An 11469-nucleotide genomic window follows, 5' to 3' on the forward strand; every position below is an offset into this window, starting at 1 on the left:
TATCAGCCAATCATCAGTAGTTCAGAATAGAACCTCTGCCTCACAAACAACAACAACAACAACAACAACTAGTCTCTGCTACAGTGCTACACATTTGTAAGTATCTTCTCAATCTCATTTGCTCTATTTGTATGAAGATTGTTAATTTTAGTTGCTGAAATTGCTTGCATTTGGTGAAGAGAGTATAGTAACACAATAATACTAAGAAAGCAAGATTAAATTCTAGCTGGGTTTTGGAAGTTCATTCCAATTTGAGCTAAAAAAAGTTCATGGGTTTTTAAGAAATTAACAGAATTGCCATGCATGATTGTTAAACAGGTTAGTATGAATAGAGGAGGGTTTAATAATCGAAGACGAATTGGGTCAGTTAAATCACCCAACAATCTATATGGGGATAGGATATCAAAGAGGGATTATAACTTATCAAAGAGGGATTTCACAATTTCAGTTTCATTCACTATGTGAGCAAAACAATAGCTCTAAAAAATTGACCCCCATTTCACAATGGGTAGTGATATTGACACTCCCATTTTTAGCTTCCTGCACTCTACATGTGCCTGTAGAAAAATGATTAAATATCCGATTTGGAGTACAAGAAGCTAAAACTGGAGTGTCATTATTGCTACCCTTCAATTTTAGTTTCATTCACTATGAACACCATCGTCTGCATTTTTTCTGATCTCTTTGTCTGCAAATTTCATAAGAAGTCCCCTTCAAGAGCAAGAGAACTCCATATGGCGCGCTGGGACATAGGTCGATACAAAGAAAGGAGAACAGACACAGACTCCATAAAAGCACATGCAGAATCTGAGCTATATGAAGCAATGAAGAGAGCGAAAGATCTTGTACAGAGAAGGTTTAGGTTTAGGGTTTCAATATTATTTCTGCTTAATTGATTAAGACCACAAAGTGTGGTTTATATACATGGGCCTATAACTAAAATACAGGGATTAATAAATCACCTAATTAATTCTAATAATTACACAATAATCACACGTGTTGACTCACACCAACACTCCCCCTCAAGTTGGTGCATATATATCGCACATGCCCAACTTGTCTAATGAGTCCAAAAACACCCGATTTGCCACAGCCTTGGTCAACACATCTGCAAGCTGATCTTCGGACTTCACAAATGGAAAGTTAATAATCTTCGCTTCAAGTTTCTCTTTGATGAAGTGTCGATCAATCTCAATGTGCTTTGTTCTGTCATGCTGAACAGGATTATGTGCTATATCAATAGCAGATTTATTATCACAAAACAAGTCCATAGGTTTGGTAGGTGGGCACCCTAAATCGGTCAATAGATGTCTCAACCATAAAAGTTCGACTACTCCGAGTGCCATACCTCTGTATTCAGCCTCTGCACTTGATCTAGATACAACTGATTGCTTCTTACTCCTCCAGGTCACCAAATTCCCCCCTACAAAGGTAAAATAGCCTGAGGTAGACCTTCTATCATCTGCTGAACCACCCCAGTCTGCATCAGAAAACCCTTCAACATTCACATGACCATGATTAGCAAACAACAATCCTTTACCAGGTGCAGATTTTAAATACTGCAAAATTCGCTCCACAGCATCCATATGGGGTTTACACGGGGCATGCATAAACTGGCTTACTACACTAACTGCATAAGCAATGTCAGGTCTAGTGTGAGACAGATATATCAATCTTCCAACAAGTCTCTGATATCGCCCCTTATCTGCAGGCAAGGCACCCAAACACTCGAAAAGTTTATGATTTTGTTCCATAGGAGTGACAGCTGGCTTACACCCAAGCATACCCGTTTCAAACAACAAGTCTAAAACATACTTCCTTTGAGATAGGAATATGCCATGTTTAGACCGAGCCACTTCTATCCCAAGAAAGAACTTCAAGTCCCCTAGCTGCTTCATTTCAAACTCTTGAGACAAGTACCTCTGCAAATTAGAGATTTCCTCATAATCATCTCCGGTCAGAACCATATCATCAACGTAAATGATAAGAGCAGTAATCTTCTTCCCCCTTTTCTTTAGGAACAAAGTATGATCAAAATTACTCTGCCGATAACCATAGTTCTTCATTGCACGAGTGAATCTCCCAAACCAGGCTCTTGGAGATTGTTTAAGACCATATAACGACTTTTTCAGTTTACAAACCAATCTCGTATTTTCAAACTCTGGTATACCTGGAGGAGGATCCATGTATACTTCTTCAGTCAAATCCCCATGGAGAAAGGCATTCTTTACATCAAACTGAAGGAGTGGCCAATCTTTGTTAGCAGCCAAAGACAACAGAACCCGTACTGTGTTTAACTTGGCCACTGGAGCAAACGTTTCCAAGTAGTCTATGCCATATGATTGTGTATAACCCTTTGCTACCAACCTTGCCTTATACCTTTCAACTGACCCATCAGCTTTGTGTTTGACTGCAAACACCCATCTGCACCCAACTGTCTTCTTCCCCTTAGGTAGAGAAACCAACTCCCAGGTTGAATTCTTCTGTAATGCCGCCATTTCTTCAGCCATAGCTTTGGTCCATCTAGAATCTGTAAGAGCATCCTGCAATCTACTAGGAATAGAAACAGAAGATAATTGCAGAACATACGATTCATATGACTTTGAAAGCCTAACAGACGACACATGATTATTAATTGAGTACCTAACTTTGGCATTTGGATCTGGCTCATATTTAGCTGGTGGTTGTCCTCGGTTAGACCGAGGAGGAAGTGTAAATTTAGAAGCATTAGAAATAAGATCCGAACCAGAATGTGACTCAAGAGTATTGTCGGTTACCTCAATAGACGAAGAAGATTGATTCAATGGAGTAGGAGAGATGGCGGTACTATCATGGAGTGGTGACTCCTCAGGCTTAGAATTTGTAAGTTCTTGTCCTACCATATCCTCAGTATCATTTTCAGTAATTTCTGCATCCTCAGTATCATCCGCATTCTCAGTGTCATCCTCAGACAGTGGGTGATCAGCAGTCTGTTCTGACCCTTCCTCACTACTACTCCCATAACCAAACTTATCAAAAAACAACACATCATCTCGATTCTGCACTTCACTAGAAACCTCCCCCTAAAGGGTAGAATCCAGTGGACGTGGAGAATAAAAAAGTTGATGTTCATGAAAAGTGACATCCATAGAGACATAGAAGCGCTGAGTAGAGGGATGATAGCACCGATACCCCTTCTGGGATGGACCATAACCAACAAATACACACTCCAAGGCCCGAGATGCGAGCTTAGATCGCTGATGAGAATGTAAATGGACAAAAGCAACACACCCAAAAACCCTGGGTTCCAAATGAAGGATACCTGGTAAAGAGACAAAATCCGAGAGAACATCCAACGGTCGCCGAAAGTCAAGAACACTAGACGGGGTCCGATTAATCAGATAGATAGCCGAACTCAAAGCATCACCCCAGAGTAAAGATGGCACGTGACCACCCAGAAGAAGGGACCGAGTGACTTCCAATAAATGCCGATTTTTGCGTTCAGCAACCCCATTCTGTTGTGGAGAATGAGCACAAGAAGTCTGATGAAGAATCCCCGTAGAAGCAAAATACTGAGTCAACTCAGTATTAACGAACTCACCGCCATTATCAGACCGCAAAACTTTAATAGGACAGGCAAACTGGGTGATAACCATTTTATGGAAAAAGCGAAAAACAGCACACACATCACTTTTATGTTTCAGAAGATAAACCCAAGTCATTCGAGTACAATCATCAATAAAAGTCACAAACCATTTCATTCCTTTATGTGTAACACACGGGGCAGGACCCCAAACATCCGAGTGTACCAAAGCAAAAGGAACATCCATACGTTTATCACAAGAAGGAAACACGGAACGATGGCTTTTGGCCAACACACAAACGTCACACTTAAAATCGGAAATGTTTAAACCAAGAAATAACGAGGGAAATAAACGTCGAAGATAACTAAAGGAAGGATGACTAAGTCGGCGATGCCACAACCAGATCTTCTTCTTATTTTCTGAGGAACCATCACGAACTAAACGCACAATGCCACTACTGTCTGAAGCGAAAACCCCACTATCCAGATAGTACAAACCACCACTCTTTCTACCACTGCCAATCTTCTCCTTGGTATGAATGTCCTGGAAAACACAATGAGTAGGAAAGAATGTGGCCACACAATTATGAGTTTTGGTTAGGTGACTAACAGAAATAAGGTTACAATTTAGGGAAGGAACAAACAGCATATTATGCAAAGATAAGTCAGAGGAGAAGGAGACCGTGCCACCCCCGAGAACAGGAGATGACACACCATTAGCATTAACAATAAATGGTTTAGGACAAACAGATGAAAAGTGACTAAAAACATAACGATCAGAAGTCATATGATCCGTAGCACCTGTATCAATTATCCATGCACCATTACTAGTACAAGCAGAAGTACTCAAAACAGAGTTAGAGATACCTGACTTGGCAACAAAGCTGGAGGAACTAACAGAGTTCACCCTGGAGCTTGAGTTATCAACCTTCGGATTAGAAGAAGAAGAAGCTTTCATTCCCTTCGGATGCCACTCTGGATAGCCATGAAGCTTAAAACATTTTTCGACCATATGAGTTGTACCCCCACAGTGAGTACACTTCCGGTCAGATTTCTTAGCATCCTTATTGGAGAATTTTCGGGCCGCCATAGCGACCGCTCCATCAGTACCCCCCATCATAGCTTCTTGCCGATTAGCCTCGGAGCACACAATCGCATAGGCAGCCTGTAATTTAGGCAGAGGAGACATGGCAAGAATACGACCCCGAACTCCATCTAGATGAGAATCCAAACCAGCTAGAAACATGTATAATCTCTGAGAGTTAATCATAGTGGTATATTTTTCAACATCACTCGCATAATCCATAATGCAAGGTTCAATTGCATCAATGTCCTGCCAAAGTTTTTGTAGCTTGCCAAAATAGGAAATAATAGATCCACCATTTTGACGTACAGAGATTACCTCACAATGGAGTTGATAGGCTTTGGAAGCATCTTGGCTCACTGTATAAGTCTGTTTGGCTGCGTCCCAGATGTCCTTCGCCGTCGGTAATCGAATAAAGAGAGAACGGACTTCTTTAGTCATAGCATCAAGAAGCCAAGACTTGACCATGCAATTCTCATCCTCCCATGTTTCAAACTCATCAGAATTCACATCTCCTGGAGCTGCTCGTGTTCCTGTGATAAAACCCCATCGTTTTCGACCTCTAATCTTATTTTGCACAATGAGAGCCCAATCAATATAATTCGAGCCATCAAGTTTCTTGGGTGAGACAAGTGATGACACATCCTGGGAGCTTAACGGAGGGAGAGCGGGTAACGGCAGTTTCGAGTTAACCACATCTTTGTTCTTAATCTCGTTCGAGCCTCCAGGACTAGAGGGTGGTGTGTGAGACATTATGACTGATAAACCCACACAAACAGCAAACAGCCAAGGAAAAAAAAGAACAGTGCACTGCTACAGTACAACACAGTGCACTGCTACAGTACAACACCACACAAAAAACAGGGCCTCTACAAGCGACGGGTCGGGTCGGCGTCGCACAGGCTAGTCGACGGAGAGTGGAGGCGCACAGGCAGAGGCGGAGCTGCGACTCGTTGGTGGTGGACGCGAGCGACGGGGCAGGTGGGCAGGAGACGACGGCGTCGCTGCTGATGGTTGACGCGAGCGACAGAGCAGGTGGCTGAAGCGAATGATGGGCAGGCTGGCCGGCGACGGCGTCGCGTCTGGTCGATGTGCGGCGGAGTCGCGCAGGCAGACGTCGCTGCTGGTCGACGTGTGACGGAGGCGCGCAGGAGGCGGGCAGGCGACGGCGTCTGGTTCAGTATCTCTGCTGGGGTGGTGGCGCGTCGGGCAAGCAAGGCGAACGGGCAGCAGTCGCCGGCGCACAAGGAAGGTGGAGGCGGCACCCACAGTGCGGAGGCGCGCACAGTCGACGCCCGCAGAAGACAGAGGCAGGTGGCGACACGGTCAGAGCCAACGGTGCTGCGCACAGGCTGGCGGAGATGGCGGCGGCGTCTGGAGCAGCGGAGGAGCGACGGTGACTGGAGGGGGTGCAGTGAGCGGCGGTGCAGTGAGCGACAGAGGAGGTGCAGTGTTAAGAATTTTTGACAGGGAAGAGGGCTGTTTGGCAGCGGAATGGAAAGCAAACAGTCAGTGGAGTAATAGAATTTTTCTAGAAAAATTCTTCAAAAACCAGTAGGATAGAGAACCATGCTCTGATACCATGTACAGAGAAGGTTTAGGTTTAGGGTTTCAATATTATTTCTGCTTAATTGATTAAGACCACAAAGTGTGGTTTATATACATGGGCCTATAACTAAAATACAGGGATTAATAAATCACCTAATTAATTCTAATAATTACACAATAATCACACGTGTTGACTCACACCAACAGATCTGTCCTCGGTAATTGGGGAATCAAACTCCAACACGAAAGCACATGCACGAGAGACTGAAGGACTAAAGAAATGGAGAAAGCACGAAGATGAGGTATTGGATGTTGGGAATGTGGAGAATCAGCAATATGAACAAGTGATGAGAGAGTTGGAACTTGTGAAACAGGAACGAAGCATGCTTAAGCTTGATATGGCTTCTGTTTTAAAAGAGAAATTGCGGGTAGAGAAGGTCGAAGCAGAGGCCTCGAGTGAAAAGATGTTGTTTTACACAAGTTCAGTGGAAGCAATCAGGAAGGAGATCGAGGAAGCTAATGATCGAAGAACAAGTGCTAGTTGAGTTGGACCGAATTGAAGCTTTGAAAGAAGTTGGAGATATTGAAGCTAAAAGAGAAAATGAAGCCAGTCAACTCTCATTTGCAGTGGAGGAAACCAGGAAAAAGATGAAAGGCGTTATTAAAGAGATTGATTACTCCAAAGAGCTTGAAATCAAATTATCTCTCACATTGTCTGATGTGGATGTGTTACAGAATGAACTAAAGCTAGTTAAAGAAATGGACAAAAGGATTCAAAGGATTGATAGCTTGAAGCATTCAGAAGGAAGTTTCCGAGGAGTGGAGGACTTGGATGATAGAATTAGAGCATCTAACCCAAAACCAATTGGCAATGGGTGAAGAGACCCAAGACTTATAAGCACATATGCTAATCTCTAGTTTTTCGATATGGGACATTGCTCCACATTACTCTCAACATTGGAAGCTTCATCATTGTTACTGTCAATCACAGAAGAATTAGAGGCGGCAAAGACAGAATTGGCTGCAGTAAGGGAAGAAGGTTTTCAGTTCATGGCCTCCATGGATATTATAAGAAATGAACTGAAGCATATCACAGACGAAATAGCTCGGTTAAAGAAGACAGAAGAGAAAGGGGATTTAACTGTTCAAAGTCTCAATTCAAAGCTTCTCAGAGCAAAAGCCAAGTTAGAAGCTATATCTGCATCTGAAGAGAAAGCAAAATCAATTGCATCCAATCTTTTTCTCACTCTTGAAAAGCTTAAGACAGAAGCTGAAGCTGTAAAGAAAGAAAAGGAACTTGTCCTTGAAGAGGCTGCAACCTTGAAGTCAGAAATTCTGAAAACTGAATCTGAGATAGACTTAACTGAGGAAATATTGCAGGCTGCAATGCAAGAGCTTGGGAAAGTCAAATCATCAGAAACTGTAGCTCTTGAAAATCTTCAATCTCTTATTGAGAATACCATGAGAGAAAGAGATTTTGCATCTCAAAGTAGTTCTTCAATTACCATATCCAAGTTTGAATACGAGTACTTGACTGGACGTGCAGTTGGGGCCGAAGAAATTGCTGGTAAGAAGGTAGCAGCAGCTCAGACATGGATTGAAGCTATAAAAGCCAGTGAGAAGGAAATATTGATATGGATAGAGTTAGTTCAGAGAGAAATCAAGGAGATTGGAGTGGAGGAAGAGCAAGAGGCCTATAGAACAGAAAGACAACTTTCTTGGCAGATGATGGTTGAGGGAGAATCACAGAACGGGAGACACAAACAGGAGAGAAATGCAGTACCACAGCCTAGAAAATCTATGAAAGTTAATGGAAATTTGACTCCATCTAGGTGAGCTAAGCCTCGAAAAACTCCCTCTCCTGCAGCGCGGCATATAAATTCTTTCCCTTTGCAGAAGAGGAAAAAGGTAATGCCTAATTTGACCAAGTTTTTTAGCGATAAGAAAATTGCCAAATCTTTGTGAGCTATTTGGGGGTTACTACATACTCATTGGCAAGTGAATCCAGTCCATCACATGACTAAATTACACTCACATAATTTTAGCTTTGGGAGCGTATAGCTTTGCTCTTTTCAAAATAAGTGCTGCTCCATAAGCTTTTCGATTTACTAAAAACATGAAAGTTTGGATCAAGTGTGTGAGATATCCGAGTATACTAGCTATGGGCTGAGCGAGTGAGGTATTCATGTCTGTAATTGTATGCTGAATGACTGTGGAAATAAATAGAAGAGGTCACTGTTGTGGCTATGCTCATTGATAAAAGTCCCAACCAGATGTGTTTTTAGTACCTTCTGCCGTGAGACATTCTGTATATTTGCTGCTCTATTGTTGTATATGTATTGGACATCATCTAGAGCTTTTTTTTTTTTGCTCAAGTTGCAGTCCAGCCTACTGAGACAAAAGTCATACAATTTTAGAAAAAATTTATCCAAATGAATTCAACTTTGGGCCTTATGTCATTTGAGGATATTAATTTTGTTTTGTATCATTAGAGGATATAAACTTTCATTTGTGTCAATCTGACCTTTTTTCCTGGTCACTAATGGCTACTTTGCATAGATGTCTTTGAAGAACCAGCAAAAACAAACTTGTTATGTGACTCTCTCTCTCTCTCTCTCTCTCTCTCTCTCTCTCTCTCTCTCTCTCCATCTGTTTTCACTTCCCATCATCAGTCCTCATAAAACCCATTTTGCTCCTTTTCCTTTTTTTTTTTTTTTTTTTTGTGTCAAGAAGAAATTGCTTTTGCTAGGATGGTTTAGCAAATGCTTTGCTTGGTTTTCCTCCTATGCAACGCTCTTGCATTTGTGAGTTGTGTAAATGAAGAAGGATTAGCTAATGCTTTCGTTCAAAGAATCTTTAACAGGTACCCTGCAGATGGCTCTCTGAATAACTGGAACTCTTCGGACCAAACCCCATGTTCGTGGAATGGAGTCATATGCAGAGAAGGCAAAGGTGTATATCTGAGGCATTCGAAATGAAAAACTTTCTGGGAATTTCCCTCTTGCACCTGGGAACCTCTCTGCCTGATATTCCAATTGAATAGTAAAAAAGGATTTGAAGATCATCAGAGGATATTCCACATGAGTATTCAAGTCTGATGAATTGGAATATGATTTTCTGTATTGAAAGACCAAATCCACCAACATTGTTTATTGTGATTACAATAAATTGATAGAATATGGATCGTCCACTACTTGATTACGTAGGAAAGATATGTACATGTATATCATGTATAGAAATCAACCAATCAATATTGTGGCTGCTGCTGATGCATTCGGTATCGGCACAAGGGACACAAGTGACTGGTCTGGAGCCATTGAACAATGCACTAGTTGTCCATGATAAATTAGTAAGCACGGTATACGGGTAACTTGAACACCAGCCTCAAAGTCTTCATATACATAACTTATAAGTGCTGTCCCTCGCAGCTAATTCCAACTTATCGAAATTCACTTTCTGCAAGCCGTTAATGGATGATTTAGGTGCAGGAACAGAGTTGAGTTGTTGACCTGATGGTCATGATCACCAAGACTGTACAATCTCAAAGTCACGCCGGCTATGATCACAGAAACAAATAGGAACAAGGTTGTCTGGTTCTGGTCACCTTGTGTGGATACCATTTGTCTAAGAAATTGTTCCAAATGTTGATATGAACAGAAAAGAAATGCATATTACACCAAGAAAAAGACTCTAAAACTTGCCCCTAAGTCCAAGTCTAGTTATATTACCCCACAGCGGGGCCTGCGTCAAGGCTGCCCTCTATCCCCTTATTTATTCTTGCTGTGTGCAAAAGGGTTTAGTTCTTTGCTTCATGCTGCAGAACGGAGGAATCTCATCCAGGGAGTCAAAGCGGGCTACTCCGCCCCCCCCCCCCATCACGCATCTGTTCTACGCCGATGATAGTCTCTTGTTTTTAGAGGCGACAACTGCGGCCACTTGGGAAATCAAACAGATATTCAGAGTATATGAAGAAACCTCAGGACAAGTTGTGAATTTTTTAAAATTTGCTATTTGTTTTAGCAAGAATGTTGAGCATTTACACCGTACAATCATCTCCCAAGTATTGGGTGTCCCGATTGTTCATTGCCATGAAAAATATTTGGGTCTGCCTACAGTAGCGGGGAAAGGAAGAGAACACTTGTTTCACCCATTAAAAGATCGCGTGTGGCAGAGGCTTAATGGATGGCAAGAAAAATTGCTCTCCAAGGCTGGGAAGGAGGTGCTTCTGAAGGCGGTGATACAGGCCATTCCCACCTACTCTATGAGCATTTTCCGATTACCCAAGAAGATATGCAGAGAGATCACCTCCTTAGTTTCTCGATTTTGCTGGGGAAATAAGAATAAACATGGTTTGCATTGGCTGAAATGGGGGAGTATGTGTAGTTCGAAATTGGAGGGAGGTTTGGGTTTCAGGGAAGTGGAAAGTTTCAACAAAGCTTTGTTAGCAAAGCAAGGCTGGAGGATTTTAACAACACCGAATGCTTTGGTATGCCGGGTTCTCAAAGGGAAATACTTCCCGCTGGATCAGTTTACAAATGCATCTCTAGGCTCTAGGCCTTCACTGTTTTGGAGGTCTCTGTTATGGGCTAGGGAATTACTTTTTGCTGGCATGAGATGGAGAGTGGGCACGGGAGAAAACATTTTAGTTTATGAGGATGGATGGTTACCCTCTCCGACCACTTTCCGAGTGCAGTCCCCTCGCTCGCTTACCACTGATCTTCGACTAAGCGACCTCATCACCGATGGGAATAAGTGGAATTATGATCTTATTTATGCGCATTTTGCTCTTTCTGAGGCTGACATGATGGTCAGCATTCCTCTCAGCCGAATGCATTTGGTGGACACCCAAATTTGGCATTACTCGAAGAATGACTATTACTCAGTTAAAAGTGGATACAGGTTGGCTGTTAATGAGAAGCGGAGGGCTGGGGGTGAAGAGGGATCTTCCTATAACTCTCAGGAAGGTTTCTGGCGGGGGGTTTGGAAGCTCAAAATTCCTGGAAAGGTCAAGCTTTTCTTGTGGCGCTGGTGCTTTGGAATTCTCCCCTGCAATGCTAACTTGTTTCAGCGTAAGATTCGTGTCTATCCTCTATGTCCCTGCTGCCATCATCGGGCTGAGACCTCCTTACATGCCATATGGGAATGCAAAGCTGCCAAAGTCATCTGGAGACAATCCTCTTTGAGCGCAGTTGTGGGTTGGCCAATGGGGGGGTCGGCTATGGATTTTTGTCAATATGCTCAGCGGGTTCTTTCCATTGATGAGCTGGCCCTCTTC

At 42.6% G+C, this 11469-nt stretch overlaps 1 pseudogene; it reads left to right on the plus strand.

Moving 5' to 3' along the window:
• The first annotated feature begins 104 nt into the window (after positions 1-104).
• On the plus strand, positions 105-8219 carry LOC147286565 (protein PLASTID MOVEMENT IMPAIRED 2-like; annotated as a pseudogene).
• The last annotated feature ends 3250 nt before the right edge of the window (positions 8220-11469 follow it).

The sequence above is a fragment of the Dryas octopetala genome, chromosome 4 (genome assembly GCF_963921425.1).
Source record: "Dryas octopetala chromosome 4, drDryOcto1.1, whole genome shotgun sequence".
NCBI lineage: Eukaryota > Viridiplantae > Streptophyta > Magnoliopsida > Rosales > Rosaceae > Dryas > Dryas octopetala.